This window comes from Schistocerca gregaria, chromosome 1, assembly GCF_023897955.1.
Source record: "Schistocerca gregaria isolate iqSchGreg1 chromosome 1, iqSchGreg1.2, whole genome shotgun sequence".
Lineage (NCBI taxonomy): Eukaryota > Metazoa > Arthropoda > Insecta > Orthoptera > Acrididae > Schistocerca > Schistocerca gregaria.
The window spans coordinates 941,938,600-941,951,271 of record NC_064920.1 but is presented as its reverse complement, the minus strand read 5'-3'; the positions used below and the strand labels follow the sequence as shown (position 1 = coordinate 941,951,271).

General features: G+C 39.3%; 1 protein-coding gene across 1 annotated transcript in view; it reads right to left on the bottom strand.

Moving 5' to 3' along the window:
- LOC126275603 (cytosolic purine 5'-nucleotidase) overlaps window positions 1-12,672 on the bottom strand; it is a 413,580-nt gene that overhangs the window by 400,458 nt on the left and 450 nt on the right. The gene's annotated exons all lie outside the window — the stretch shown is intronic.

The following is a 12,672-nucleotide window of genomic DNA, read 5'->3' as shown; positions in this document are numbered from 1 at the left end:
CAGTCTGCCTCGTTTAAAGCCCATCTCGGTAGGCGTCCGTGGACATGATGCCGGATGAGTGGCAGGAAGATGGAGAAGTGATCACTACCACACAAGTCGTCATGTGCTCTCCAGTGGATATATGAGAGAAGGACAGGACTGCAAACCGAGAGATCAATGGCCGAATATGTGTCATGTGCCACACTGAAATGTTTGGGGGCACCTGTATTTAAGAAGCAGAGGTCGAATTGTGACAGTAAATTTTCGACGCATTAAAATCTCCCAAGAGTAGGAAAGGTTTAGGGAGTTGATCAAACAGTGCAGCCAATACGTTCAGGGGTACTGCACCATCTAGAGGAAGATATACACTGCAGACAGTTATTTCCTGTATCGTCCTTATCCTGACAGCCACATCTTCAAGAGGGGTTTGAAGGGGCACAGGTTCACTACATACTGAGTTCAGGACATAGACGCAAATCCACCTCACACACTATTATAGTCACTAGGTTTCCTGTAATATCCCTTATAGCCATGAAGGGCAGGGGTCCGCATTGCCGGGAACCAGGTTACTTGTAGGACAATGCAGAAAGTAGGTGTAAAGTTTAACAGTTGTCGTAGCTCAGCCAGGTGGTGGAAAAAACCGCCGCAATTCCACTCGATGATTATGTGATCGTGAGACTGGGAAGGCATGAAACACTCAGTGAGGCAGTCTACGCCTCAGGGTCACCTGCTGCCGTCAGATGAGTACCTGTGGGATCGACATACATTGTGTCTGAGAGCCCAGCGAGACTGGGTCCTCAGCAGACGCCAGAATCTCTACCCCATCCTCAGACACAGAGCTTGTAGGTAGTGGTGGTGTGGGTGCCATTGCAGTGCCTTGGTTCTTGCGGGTCTTTTTCTTTTTAGGTTTCTCTCGCTGCTCCTTAGGTTTTCCAGGTGAGAGGGCTTCACTGATTCAGTCTCAGGGACTGAGGAGGGCCGTGAAGTCCTACACCCAGCTACCTGTGGTTACTTCAGTCACTGGTGGGTGTCAGCTTTTCCACTGGTAGGAACCTGGGAAGGGAGTGACCCAAGGGATCCCTTTCTGGCGAGAGGAGCCAAAGAAGGCTTACGCTTCTCTGATGAGAAGTGGGGACTGACATCCCCGATGGTTGGGGGGGAGGGGGGGAGAGTGTGCTCCTGAAGTAGATTTTGCAGGAGCAACAGGGAAGGAAGTACCCTCCACCATCAAGGCGGTAGGTGGAGTCTGACAGCTCTGAGAGCCAACTGTTCATGGTGGAACGGAAGGTGGTAGAAGCGTTGTCATAGTGGCGGCGTAGGTTGGCGTCATATGCACAAGATGTAGCCTCTCATATTTTCTTTTAGCCCCAGTGTACGTCAGTTGGTCCAGGGTCTTGTAATTCATTATTTTGCTTTGTTTCCAGAGAATCCTGCAGTCTGGTAAGGAAGGCGAATGGTGATCTCTGCAGCTGACACAGATGGGAGGCGAGGCAAAGGGAGTATTGGGATGTGAAGAATGTCCACAGTCCCAACAGGTGACAGTGGAAGTACAGTAAGAAGATATACAGCCAAACTTCCAGCACTTAAACCACTACTTTTGGGGGAAGGATATATGGCTTGACATCACAGCAGTAGACCAGCACCTTGACCTTCTCGGGTAATGTGTCACCCTCGAAGGCCAAAATGAAGGCACTGGTCGCAACCTGATTATTCCTCAGATCTCGATGGACGCGCCGGACGAAATGGACACCTCACTGCTCTAAATTGGAGTGCAGCTAATCGTCAGACTCCAAAAGAAGGTCCTGTGAAATATGATACCCTAGACCATATGTAAACACTTATGGGGCGTGATAGAAACAGAAACATACCCCAGCTTGTCACAGGCAAGAGTGCTGATTTGATCAAGACCGACCCAGGCTGCATTTTGGACAAGCCCTCCACCTTCTCAATCTTGTCCTTTAAGTGCTCCAAAAAAACTGAGGTTTCATTGACAAGAAAGGTTCCCCATCAACTCTTGTACATACAAGGTACCGGGGTGAATAAGCTTCACTGCCATCCATAGCGTTGCGTTCCTCCCATGGTGTAGGGGGGGGGGGGGGGATTTGGGGTTGTATTTCTCGGCATTGAAGTTAGATCTTGACCGCTTAGAGACTGCTGGCATTTGACCACTAGCACAAGGTGACTTACTACGCTTCATGGCATGTCATCTGCCCTGATGCCACCCACTCCGACCAGGGGACCTTCCCAAAGGTGCCACCCATCCGCAGCAAAGGCCACCTGGCAGGATGGCCATTGCCGGAAGTCTCGATACCCCAGGGTGACGGGCATCTATTCGTTGGCGTACATGTGGAGTTAACACCGCAGGCATCAGCAGAGCGATCCATGTGTGGTCAAGGAGCTACAACCAACAGTGTACATGGTGGCCCCACCACAACAGACTAGCTACCATGCTGGATACCAGGCACAAACGAGCTAAGAAGACAGTGCGAAAGCAATACTGCACAGAGGATGGAGGAAAATGCATCCAGGAGGGTGACCTCGCCCAACAGCTGTAGAATGAGCAGAAGTGCAGATCAACGTTGACAAAGGATGCTTGATGGATACTATGCACCATGTAAGGTGCCTTGCCCCAATTGGCTCACTCTTTGGGAAAATTTTGAAAACTGGAGGTCAAACCTACAGGGGGCAATCACGTAAAGGCTGAAATGTTGGAGACTCCTTTCAGTCGCCTCTTATGACAGGCAGGAATACCTCAGACCTGTTCTAACCCCCGGATTCGCAGGGGGTCATATTTGGAACTAGTAGTTACTATTCATTATAGACACCAACAATGTGTTCATTACAGCTTTTTATATATTGTTCTCCAATACGTTTATCTCAAGTAAGATTTATAAATCTGGCTACATTCCTGGCAATCAACAAATAACTAGTAACTTCAGTGATTTCACATTCAAATACTAAGTGCTTTTATTGTAATGGTAAATCCAAATTAAGCAAGTCAACGTACAAATTTCACAGACACTTTTCTTACACTACTCTGTAATATGCAGTCCAGCTTTTGCAGCAAAAGTGCATTGTTCCAAGATGTGGTTCAATTGTTTTGTAACATTTAAGCTAGCTGGAATGTTCCTCTGTTAGCTCTCTTCTACTTATATACAGGGCATTTAAGAATCCTATTACAAGTTTCTAAAGGTTATTGTGGGGGGGGACCCATGTCTGAAAATGTTCCATTTGGATTTAAAACAAGTTTGAAGATCAGATCACTTCCAAATCTCCCGTTTCGGGGTACAAATACAAACTGAGAAGAGGGTCACAGATACTGACATTTCTGCAAGTGGTACTGGTGGAATTATTGGAAGATTTGCCACTGTCACTTCGTCAGCACATATTTCCAAAATTATGGTATATCTGCACACTTGCACATGACATCCACAAACATCTCAAACAAACATATGGTGAAAGGTGGATAGGTTGGGTAGACCCATTTCTTGGCCACCAATGTTGTGAGAGTTAACTCCTCTTCATTTTTTCTTGTGGGGCCATATGAAGAGTCTTGCATACGAGACACTATACACTGCAGAAATTATTCAGCACACACCACTGCATGAAACCATGCATTGCAGATACACCTTGTGCAACAAACAGCAGTACCACCATGTAGAGCTGGTTGCTACTGCAGAGCATTCAGGTCAGAGTTCACTGTTCGTGTTCTTCAAATGCATTTTGCATCCAAACGGTACATTTCCAGGCTTGGGTTCCTTATCAAAACTTATCTACTAAGTATCCTTTACCATCCCTAGACGCCTGTAACAGGAATTGTGAAGCACCTGGTACACTACTTCCAGGTCATCACAAAACACTGTCTCTCTCTATCACAGTCTGGTTCAGTCTTATGACAGTTAAGACTTTAATGTAAAGGCTCTAATGAAAGCACTGCTTTCATACAGCAGCTTATGGGCATTGTAAATTGGAATAATCAACAGAAAAACATGTTTTCTCTTGTACTTAACTAACATGTTTGCAAATGCTGTGGCATTATCACTGTCTTTATATGTTCGTATTACTTTCTTTAGTGAATATGACATGACAACTGAAAATTAGTGTCGACCAAGATAGAAATAAAGATCTCTTAATCATTAATGTCATCAGAGTACATTTCCAATCCTGACTCAAAGTTTCAGTACTACTGTCTTCTCCTATTACTTCCAAACATTACACCATTAGGTGTGCTGGAATAGGATCATTAGGGAGGGGGTGGCTGAGACTAGATGGAGGAACTAGTTGAGCCTGGCACAAGGACATATATTAACTGCATTCAGTTACATGAAGTGGCATGAATGGAATCAGTTGAATAATTGTATTAGGAAATCAGTTTTGAAATTCCACCTACGAAAGTTACACTGCCAACACCGACTGAAACTTTCAATGTCACTGGTGATTTCATCCCTGCTATTCCTACATACCTCAAGGTGAGAACTTATATAGTTATATTGTCCAGCAGTAATAGGAGGGAAACATTAGTGTCTTTGAAAGTCTGAGCTTAATCTGCAGGTGTGCTTGTACAGTTTAAATTGCGATGGTGACTGCTTGTAGTTAGCAGATCAGGTTGGAATGCTGGTCTGGCATAAATTTCGTTTCTTGCAAGATTTTCATAACATTGCAAGTTCAACAATATTGAAAGGATTAAACTGATTTCATGTCATATCACTAAGTTTAACTGTTTTCAACCCCATTCATTTTATTTCAGTGAATTTAATCAAGTTGACATTAATGTATCAATCTGTCTCATGATTTCACAATTGTGTTTTTAAGAGAACATCATGACACATCACCTTGAAATTTTGTAGCTTAACTCTATATTCACAACCAGGAGTTAGGATGGCTACTGTTATATTTTGAATAACAATTTCTCATTATTATGCAGCAGTGTGAAGCTACCTGATATGCACCTTGCACTTAAATTTTGTTGCAATATTAGATGTGACATTAAAAATTTTTCCTCAGATACTACACGTATTGTCACATTACAAACTGTGTATTCTCCTGAGAGCTGAGTCACTTTGACAACAGCTTACCCAGTATGCATAGAGTTGATTTGTGTAATGATCAATGCTTCAGTGTCATTCACACTTACTTGTCTTACTCCATGAGTTCCATTACTCTAAATTATTTATTACCCATTGACAACTGACACTGCACTTGCTCAACATAAACAGTATCAGATACACTGCCTTCTGAATCGAACAATATTTCTTCTTCAAGAACATTGTTGTCCATCGGAAAAGTCTTCTTGCAGCATTTGGCAATTTTTATCAGCAGTCAAAAAAATCTGGAATATTCAGGCATTACTAATGACCCATTCTCACAGCTTCATTTCTGCCAGTGCGACTCTCCTACTCCTTTCTTCTAGGAGAGGCAAAGTGTACAGATGTTAGTGATGTTTGGACAGCATGAGAAAGATACCGAAAGAAGTGAAGAGGTGAAAGTGACTCATTACTCATGCCAGAATAGCTCAATCAGTAAGCATATTTCACACTAAATGTAAAGTTCTGGATCTGAGTCCTGGTCCAGCACACAGTTTTAATCTGCCAAGCAGTATCTAAACAGCTCATTACAGAGTGGAAGAATCATTCTGGAAACAATTCCCTTGATCATGGCTAAGCCATTTCTTCACAGTGTCCCTTCTATCAGGGGTACTAGTCCAACAAAGTATGCAGATGGGGGAGGGAGGGGGGACGGGGGTCAGAAACTGTGAGGGTAGTACCTTGATCATTCAGTTCTTAATACAAGGATTGCTCACAAGCTTCTAGATAAATATTGGTATCCTACATGTATAGCACATAATTTACTACTGTAATGTCATATATGTTGGAAGAAAAGTAATGTTAGAGACTGCTGAGCAAAAATACATTTTTTATCATTTAAACTATCAAATGTCTCATAATTCTGCTCAAAACATACTGACATGAAAACCATCAAATCCTTACTTAGAGTCAAATTTACTCCCAGCTATGAACAAAAATTACTTCACAATGGAGCAAAGAATTTGGAATCTAAATCATATGTAGTATTCATAGCTCTGTAATTATTCCTCAGTTAAAATTTATACCATCTCTTCCACACTGCACCATAATCGGACCACGGAGGGAACTGTTCACGGGGGGCGGGAGGGGGGGGGGGGGGCGCATAGAAGTCGACTGTATGCCTTCAGGAGATCAGTTCATCAGCACACCTAATGATGGTAACATGTCTGATCGCCGAAACATTGTATATGATGAACTGGCAGTACACCCATGGACTGTTTGATCAGCTTCTCAGAGATCTCATTGTATAACTGGATGAAATGTGAACTAGACTGAATACACTGCATCTGTGTGCTTGAAGGTATATGCACTCCTTTAAACTGTACAAAAATAGAATTTTTGTTATTTTTCCAGAGAAATCAAAAGGAGTATGTCTAGGGCCTAGTTTTGCCACTTTTCTATTATTTGGACACCCTACAACAAAGTAAAAATTGTGATAACTCCTTCGCCCAAAATTCCTGTGAGATATCCACAACTAACACACAACAATATGATCCAATTACTTCTTTCCAAAGGCAATTGTCTTCATTGTGTGCAGTACAAATGTGTGATTACCATACATCTAGTTTGCAGTACTGATTGCTCAGCAAAGAAAACTCAAATACCTGTATGTAAATATGGAATTTTACACTTGCAAGAAACTCAGTCTAAATCACTTTCAATCACTCCCCCACCATAATTCAAGATGCTTTTCTGAAGCCCTTAATTGTTGCAAGCTGTATGGAATAACTTGCTCCATAACATTACTATTACCCCCAATATGCATCTCAATACTGTTTCATACAGTCTTTAGATACATTTTAATGTCCTACTTCTCTAATATCTTTCTCAATTTAGAGTCCAAAAGCGATCGTCATATGTGTGGGGAAAAGTAGACCCTACTTTACCTACCACTTTTATTTCTCTTTCCAAATGGTGAGCGAGACGAGTAATTGTTATGTATGACTTCATATGAACATGAATTTCTCTAATTTTATTGTTGCTGCTACTTCAAGAGACATGTATGGGAAGAAATAATGCACTGCTTGTTTCTTCCCGGCACTTCACACTTTAGAGAGAATTCCGTGATTCACTATGCCTGTCCTGTAATCAGCCACTGGAGTTGAATTGTTGTCTCTGTGACACTCTTTGCATTTACTAAACAAACCTGTGATGAAATGTGATCCTTTTTAGATCTTGTCTATACCTCTATTAATCCTATCTGGTGAGAGTCCCAGACTGACAAGCAATATTGAAGCACCTGTTGGTCAAGTTGCTTCATAAGCTACCTCCTTCAAGAGTAAATTACATTTTCTTATGAAATGTCTTTCCTAAAATTACTTTCATATGTAATGAAAATCCTATAATCTGATAAGGGAAAAAAAGTGAATAAATAAATAAAATAACAAATAAGTGCACATTACTGAGTGTGTAATTGTCCAGTGCTGTTATTGCTTGGTGGAAATTTGGTAATGTGATACTGTGCAGCAATCCAATAGTATATAACATCAATATGGTGCACTGTGTCATTTAGTAACTGTAGTTAACGTGATTTTGCATATTCATATTCACTTTTACTCACTTGTGAAATAACAATATCTATATTATTGTAAAGATGGTAAAGAATTTTAAAAGATAATAAACAGGAAAACCTACTGGCAAATCTTAAAGAGTTCTACTGCGTGCAGGAAAAAAATTATGAAGATTAAACAAAAATCTGGCAACATTATTATAGCTTTCTATTATTACCAAAATTGCAAATGTTTCTAAGAAGTAAGTTTTTATAACAAGGTAATGTGAATTAGTAACAAATCCAACAATGTCTTGACAAAAGGTCTGCAGTACAATTGCGGGGAGCTATTTGTTTCAAAATTCAATCGACTGAGTAGAGTCAGATTTAATGTCCTCTACTTTGGAATCACTCAGCTGGAGGAGGAAATGGGAGGGCATCCATTGTGACCTTGTTAATAGAATCATCCCTCTGACTAGAATTAACTTGGGAATCAGGGTGTCCAGACTGAGTCATGAATACTGCTTGTACTGTGTAGCCCAGAGTTTTAAGCACTGTGCCATCTCAATGTTTATGTCTTTCAGTTCTGAAAGTCTTATATCCTTCACATAGACAGTTTTGACATATTTTCCCACTTTTTCCTTTTCTCTACAGAAGAATGAAAGCTTGGTTTCAAAAAAGAACAGTTCTTATCCCCATTCGACTAATTTTCACTATCCCGTCATGTCAGGTCATGGGTACAGCAATCATGTTAGTAGTTTATTTATTTGTAGGTTACATGTGTACAGAGATTCAAAGCAGCAATAACTGTGAAGTTCAGTGGTGAATGGTCCACTAAACGATCTTGAAAACTGAAATGGGGACACAAGACCCATTTATCACTCTGAGATAATGTTCAATTCTAGTTCACTAAGATCACATACTTTGTTTTGGTTCACAAAGGAACAGAGGGATAAGGCATAGATTTTCATGTTATGCAAGTCAGTTGTATAAGTTTACATTTAATCAAAAACAAGAAATTGGCAATAAATTGACATGGCCACAAAACAGGTGCGGAGATAATGTTTTCCTACTGCAAATTAATTCTTCATGTGCTCATTTTCCCATGATTCTTAACACACAAAATATGAGCTTCACAACAAAAATAAATTGGCTTTAACAGATTATTTTAAAATTTCATGCCAGTGTATTTATTACTAAAAAAAGACATGTATGATGCTCAACCTGTCTGTCACGAGAATCCAAAACAACTATGTCCACAGGCCACCTGCTCTTTGGACAATGCATGCAAAGTAACAGTGAACATCAGTGAAACACAAGCAGACATGATTACAACTTTGGCAATTTGTAGTGCAATAATGTAATAACACACTGCACAATAAAATAATGAGGTCAGTCAACCAGTCACTTGGGGATGAAGGATTGATGACACACAGGCACATTTGATAAACAGATAATTGCACTACGTTTTGAGCGAATGCAACTTGTTTCGTTTTAGCATGCACCTCTCCCCACCCCGTCCCAAAACACAAACACAATGTGCTAAAAGGAGGGAAAAGTTTCTCCTAACCTTTGATTAGAAATCTACTTATCACATAAAGCAGAAGGAAGCACATAGATGATGTTAAATTCCTGTCTTTCTGAACGAGGGGCTTTGGTGGAAGCAAGAAAGGGTTGAAGGAAATATACAGGTCCTATTCCATTTTTATTAAAAAAAAAATGGGACATTTTAAAAGAAAATTAGAAAAATCTGGGACAATTAAGCAAAAAATTATAAACAAAATTGTCTTGACAAAATTTAATGGACACAGAAGTCTGACTTTGAAGCATGTACTCAGATAACCCCAACTCACTTTTACAATTATTCTGCAGCACTGTTACTGTACGTTTAACTTTTATGTATTTTATCAAGGAGTGCGACATTTCTTCATCTTAATGTGATTTGCAAGATCTCATTTGGGCAACATACATTCTACATTTTCTCCACTGCCAGCGATAAAAGTAAACTCACTTGTTATATTGCTGTTAAAGTTAGACTCTCATTTTGGCATGATAAAACAGTGAACATGAATCAGTACTATGAACATTGCAAAACATTAACAGTAAACAAAGGTTGTAGAGCATGTTGTAAAAGTGCTGCTTCCTAGTATATATAGTTGCATAACGTGCAGTAAAATGCAAATCAAACATTTTGCACTATAAAATACTTTAGCCAAACAGAATCACAAAAATTCGTGACATATCACCATCCTCAAACAAACTGTCGGTACATTTCGGAAAAAAATAAGACTCTCGAAGGAAAAACAGGAGGAAGGGTCACCATAAGGAAATGATACTAGTACGCTCAAGAGTACAATACGCCACAAGAAGAGTTATCCAAGACTGCAGGTCATGGGAGGCTTGCCACACAGAAGGATAACAATGTTAGTGAAGACAGAAGTGAAGATATGGCTGTCGATTGCTGGACATGATGTGGGCAGAAGTATGGATTTAAGAGTAAGATTTATGCAATACTCCCTCCCCCCTTGAGCTTTTCATTGTTGATGTATGTACATAAGATGTGCCAAAATACTCACAACAGATTTACTTCAGAGTTATCTTGCTGGTTTAGTTATTTACAACAAAAAGTGTAAGTATGGGGCAAATGTAGATCTCAAGCTGTGCTGCAGATCACTGTGTTACCACGACCTTTGTGTAGTATTTGCAAGCTCCACAAACTGACAAGCAAACTGTCACCTTCCAATCTAACAATGGAAAATCCAGGATAGAATAATGACAAATTAGAAAAAGGATAGATTGCTACTCACCACATAGAGGAGATGTTGAGTCACAGACATGATCAACTAAAGGACTACTTAACAAGTAAGCTTCCGACTAAAATGCGTTCTTCTGAATGAGACAACTCACACACACATGACCACTGCCTCTGGCTACAGAGTAGTGGCAACACACAGAGAGAGAGAGAGAGAGAGAGAGAGAGAGAGAGAGAGAGAGAGAGAGAGAGAGAGAGAGTGTGTCTGTGTGTTTGTGTTGAAGCTTACTTGTTTATCAGTCTTTTTGTTGTGCCTCAACATTTTTGCTATATACCTTCCAATCTAACCTATATCTCGGGCCACATTATAAAAACCAAGCTTTCAGAAAGGTACACTATCGTAACAGAAAAAGAGGTGAAGTGAATGTAGTACAAGATTTAGAGAAAAATTATGCAAATCTTACAACAAATAAGAAACTTAAAAAAAGTAAGGGCACGAGTGTAAGTCAATACATCAAAGGCTGTGTTTCTATGCAGAATCTGAAACTCTTTCCATGAATTCCAAAAAGTCCTTTTGGGGTTACCCTTGTAGATTCTGGCAGAGATAAACCCAGCCTGGTTTCTATTGTTATATCCTTCATTTTATTATAAGGCTGCCTCAGCATTATATTACTAGTGGTATTCCATGGATACTACTGGGACATGGAATCTCAAAACTTAATGTCAATGAGACTGGCAAGAAATAATGTATTGTGCTTAATAAGAGCAGTGATGAGAAATGAAATACTGAGAATGCAGATGAACCCAGGACATTTATATCTAGTAGTTGGTACAACATTATACCTTTAGGGCCTGAATAGGTAACACATTATTGTTCCTATTTCTTCCAAACGAATTTTTTTTATAAATATTCTTGAAACTAAAGATTAAATTGTTTTCAGTTTGTTCTCCTCCAGTTACTCCCACTTTAGTAGCTTGAAAACAGATTCTCATACTCAGTACTTTGTTTTGGGAAAGTTGATATCATCTGTAGGGTAGAACAAAGGATTTTTTTTAGAGTTATTAATGAAGGTAAGTTTCCAAAATTATCCTTGGTATTATTTATGGAACTTCCCTGTGGTATTGAGAACCAGTGATTCTATTTATTTTTTTCCATTTATAAGCTATAATATGTAGCTTCATCAATGAACTTCTAAACAGATTCTGTGTTCCCAGGTAGTAAACAGTTTAGCTATAAAGCATAAAAATAATTTTCTGCTAATTTGCAAAGGCACTTTAAAAGACTATTAAAATGTAGATCTAGCATATTTTCTGACTTGTTTGCCCATTGTTATTCAAAAGAAATGAAATATTAGTGTTTAAAGTCTTGTTGACAGTGCGAAAATTACAGAGAAAACACAAGCTTGTATTGGACACATGTGAGGACAGAAATTAACAATGGACTTTGCGAAGGAACTACTTTGAAACTAATCATATTTGATGTATGACAAATCCCATTCCACCAGTACCTCAACTGCTGCATCTCCTCATCCAGTGCACTATTCAAGACACAGCAAAAGACTACTAGTATGTCAGTGACTGTTTTCTAGGCATTCTATTGTAGTGTATTTGAATTGGGAAAGTCAGTCTCTCGTATGGAGTTATGTTTTGGGCTTTTCGAGTGATTTCAGGTCACACAATGCAGGTATTTTCATAGCACAGAAAATATTTGCTAACTTACTTTGTGGCACGGCAGAATATTCATTGTGGGTTTGCTTAGCAGCAGAAATGTTATGCTCTGGCTGTATTTTTTTTAACACAAAATAAAGTTTATTTATAATTACACTTAACACGAGACAACAACTCCCATTTTAGAAGCAAACAAACAGCAATATCGTGTATAGTACAGGCGTATTTTAGTCGGCAAATAAGTAAAATGAGCTATAAATAATGCAATGGCGAAGACTGTAGCCTAGGTTTGTTTCATCTTCTTAAAACCTAACACAGTTTTCATAAAAATAAGCGATTACCAGGCGTTATCACTTGAGAACTGTGTAAGGAGTTACCGTAATATTAAAAAACTATTTTGAGTATAAATTATTATTCTATGCAATTCGCTTTATAGGAATACCCAAAAATAAAGATGAATTTAATTTAATTAGTAACACTAAACTAATCAAATCATTATTAATGTGGTTTACGTAGACGACGACGACGACGTATTTCTAAACCCTTCAGAGAAGAAGTGTATAAGAATAAATAAAGAACTTGCAATGTCAGTTATGACAGAACAAGATTTACTGAGTTTGAAAAAGAATGATGTAGTCAGTTGTTGCAAATGGGCAGAATGAGTGTTCAGATTTTTGAGCCCACACATTTACAAAGAAATC